Source organism: Squalius cephalus, assembly GCF_949319135.1.
Source record: "Squalius cephalus genome assembly, chromosome: 4".
NCBI lineage: Eukaryota > Metazoa > Chordata > Actinopteri > Cypriniformes > Leuciscidae > Squalius > Squalius cephalus.
The window spans coordinates 19,809,312-19,813,389 of record NC_137125.1 but is presented as its reverse complement, the minus strand read 5'-3'; the positions used below and the strand labels follow the sequence as shown (position 1 = coordinate 19,813,389).

At 38.1% G+C, this 4,078-nt stretch overlaps 1 long non-coding RNA gene across 1 annotated transcript; it reads left to right on the top strand.

Moving 5' to 3' along the window:
• Positions 1-1,501: 1,501 nt before the first annotated feature.
• On the top strand, positions 1,502-2,420 carry LOC307157822. Its single transcript, XR_013821088.1, has 3 exons — positions 1,502-1,889; positions 2,028-2,128; positions 2,212-2,420. It is a non-coding gene; the product is annotated as an uncharacterized lncRNA (long non-coding RNA).
• Positions 2,421-4,078: the final 1,658 nt, after the last annotated feature.

Genomic DNA, 4,078 nt, shown 5'->3' with positions numbered 1-4,078 from the left:
TCAGTGAACTTGATAAATGTTGCAGATATGTTTTGCTATGCATGCACAAACAAATGCCTTTCAACTTATGTGTGCAAAATTCTGAATAAAATTAATGTGCAGCAATTTGTACAAATAGAGAGTCTGTAGGTCTACTATAGGTGTTGTAGCCATTAAATAAGCTCATTTAGTTTAATATTTGTTAAAATATTATAATGTTATTTTTTCATCTATGTTGATTATGAAAAGTGAACAGCACGAGTAAGATAGGATGCGCAATATATCGAGAGACATGGCGTGGGTCAGACATGATTTTGACCACTTAAGTTTTGTTTTGTAGAAAACCTTTTTTGAAGTGAATTTCGTTTTGTATAAATTGTATCTTAATTTTAATATTTTTTTTTATCAACCAATTGCCTGGATTTAATAAATAAGAAGCAAACGAGCAGACGATAGGCCTAATCATGGAGGCGCCCGCGCGGTCACTTGCATTGCTCGTGAACTGGAGCGCATCTCATCCTAATTTAACGAAACTCAGCGTAGGCCTCACAGACATGAAATATATCTTAAGAAAGCTTGAAATGTCTTTTTAACAATTTAAAACGAAAAGAAATAGACTACTCTCTGATTATGTAATCCATGATGTGCATTTCTCTCTATAGGCGCGTTCACTACGGAGATGGCGATCTTCAACTTCATCTTTACAGCTGTTGTTGCTGTTAATAAACTAAAAATAATAGGCCTATAATTTTATTAAACAATAAATTAAATGAAATTGTAATTGTATTAAAAAAGCAACAAAAAAAATCCTTTTTAATTTTTTTTTTTTTTACCTATGCTAATTACGCATTAAATTCAGGTAGGCTACTGAGTCGCTGTCCTCAGTGCCCAGAAAAGCGCTGAAACGGAGATGAAGGGGAACCCGTTTTTATTTATTTTTTATTTTTTGGCTTATTTTAACTGACCCATCCAGTTTTCTGGAGGCCCACCTACAATCAAAATCCTGGCGCCGCTAGTGCTTCAGCGGTCTGATATCAAGAAATAACAGACCGCATTCCACATTGGAATTCAACCAAGCCATGTAATAATGTTTAATAACTTTCAAACGGTAGAGCCTGTTCCTTTATAACATAGCCAAAGGTCGGTGTATTTTTGCTTTATACATTTTAGGCTTATTCTCAAATTCAGATTGTGTTAGGGGGGCGGGATTATTAGGCAATTTTAATCGGACAATTTGACCGGAGAGATTTCATTTTGTCGGACATTTCATTTTTTTTCCGGCCAATGTCCGGCAATTACCGGACAACGGAAACCCTGGCCAGCACCTACACAGAATCTTAAGGGTCATGGATTTGATTGCCCATTTCCAACTATCCTTTCACCCTTTGCCTTCCCTGCTATCACTGGACTGTCCCTGTATTAAAAGCAATGGAAATGCCTCAAAAGAAGTCAGTGGTAGTGGAATTGCAATGTTGGATTTGTAGTATGTTTTTATTTTTCTCTTTCTCTCTCTGAAGATTTTAATATGCAGAGGCTTGAGGACCTTCTACTGGATATAGAGAGCATTGATGGGCAAGATTTTGCTCAGCAGCCATCTTTGTCCAGTTGGTGTCAAAGACAGAAAGGGGTCCAACTATGTTGGCAACAGGCGAGGCCACAAAACATTCACAACTTGTTGTCAGCTGAGAACATTGTCCAGATGAAGTGCAACCACTATCATGTGACAGAAGCCATCATCCGTTGCAGGGAAGGTTTGCCCTCAGAGTGGTTTTGTGCAGAGTGTGATCAATTGGTACATAATCGCCACACTCTGCACAGTAGGCAGACCACCATGTAGGGCTTTTATAAATACATTCCCCCAACAGAGTTTGTGAAACTCCATGATAATAAGTACATCATCTGTGAACAAGGTTGGTGTCTCTTTTTCAGTTGATTTGCATTTTTTCATCAACACACAACATTATTAAATTATTCATTATGTTTTCCAAGTACTTGCTAACAATCCAAACATTCTTTAATGTCATCCTGATTGTCCTTTGCTCTTTCAGATTGTTTGCTGCCAACAGCCTTTCCTCAAAATATATGCTCCTGTGACACTGGTGATGTTGCTATCTCTGTTGGCAGATCCATCTACTGGTTTGCATAAATGGTAGGATTGGGTAAAAAGAATATTGTTTATCTAACATATTACTTTAGTTCCTTGTTAGTTATTTGTCTTTCATGTGCTCTCAGGCCGTTATAATCTTCACGTTCCGGTGCTAACATGCAAAAATTGCAATAAGCAATGGGCTCCAGAAGTCAGTGACTTTGTAAGGAATGGTTACTGGCCCGCTACCATGCAAGCACACACTTTTCCACCAAGATCTGTTCCATTCCTTTGCAGCTATGAAGACAACAGCTCCAGGAATGTCAGTGAAAGCCTTCACAGCAATGTTGGACCAGAGAACAAAGCGGTTTGGAAGAGTGAGTAAAAATTTGAAGCTGAAAGACAAATGCATTCGTTATTATTATAAGCAGCTGTAAGGCTGGACAGTATGGCAAAAAGGGTGTTCGAGTCCAAACAGGGCGCAAATTAAAATATACCCACATATGAAGTCAGGGTCCACAAGTGGCTGTAATATTTCAGGTTACTGAAATTAACTGAACTGAAGACCATATTAGACAGCATTGCCAATTGCACCCTTTCTTGGGTTTGAAAAAGTTCATTGACAAAACATAAATGGGGTGACCTTGTAGTTCATTGTCATTTAAAGCTGTTCTATAAATAGTTTTTCAGACTGGCAAAGTGAATGTAGATGCTTTTCAAATCAGCTTTCTGCAATATGTGTAATGCAACTCTGAAGAGGACCAACTTCTGGAAAAGGAGCCATTTGTCTGTCCAGCCTGTAGTCCTGAAATAGTGGCTGTTTCAGTGGATGGCAACAGAAAACTCTACAGGTTCCAGAAAGCAAACCAGTGAGTTTTGTGTACACATTAAAAACAGTCTAATCATTAGGTGCGTTCACTGACACAAAAAACACTAGTTTATGAATAAAAATCAATGTACGCATCACCGGATTTACAAATGCACATCTTGCTTGTTGCACGGACACATATGTCGAAATAACGAGATAAGATGTTGAAATAACATTATTAATAATAATAAATCTTTAAGAATATTTGATTGAATGCTGCGCTTGTTCAATTTAATAAAATAACTTTAATTGTGATCATTAAAATAATAAAATATTTAATTTAGTGGTCAAGTTTTGCTCATTTATTAATAGTATATAATATATATATATGTATATATATATATATATATGTCACGGTTTATGAATTCACTGTCTCTCTCTTGTCTAACTGTGCTTTGTCCCTTTATATGTTCAGTAACTGGTGTCTCATGTTGTCACATCGTTGTGGTTTCCCGGTTGTGTTTCCCGTGCCTGTGTTCTTCATGATGGATTGGATTCCCCGTGTCTTCGTCGTGTTCGTCTATGGATTCTCTGCACTCTGCACTGGATCACCAAGCACCGTCACGAGGGATCACTCACTGCACCAGAGCACCGTCACGAGGGATCATCACTGGACTTAAGCACCAGCACCTGTTGTCCACCGAGGTCCCTGCGTCACTGTACCACCAGCGTTTGTGTCCCCCCGCCTGTCCCGCTGTGTTGGCGACCATCTGTGTTTTGTGTTCTGATCAGCTGTGATTATTCTAATAAAGAGCGTTTTTGCATTTACATCCTGTTCTGTCATCCGTTACAATATACAGGTGCTGGTCATAAAATTAGAATATCATCAAAAAGTTGATTTATTTCAAGAATTCAACTTAACAGGTGAAACTAATATATTATATAGACTCATTACATGCAAAGTGAGATATTTCAAGCCTTTATTTGTTGTAATTTTGATGATTATGGCTTACAGCTTATGAAACCCACGAAATCAAAATCCCAGAAAATTAGAATATTACATGAAATCACACAGTAATTACACAGTGATACCATGGTCATTGAACCAGGTTTTGGTTCTTTTGGCAGTGTGGGCAGGTGCAAATCCTGCTGGAAAATGAAGGAAGCATGACATGCTCTGGAAATGTCCTGGTAGACGGCTGCGT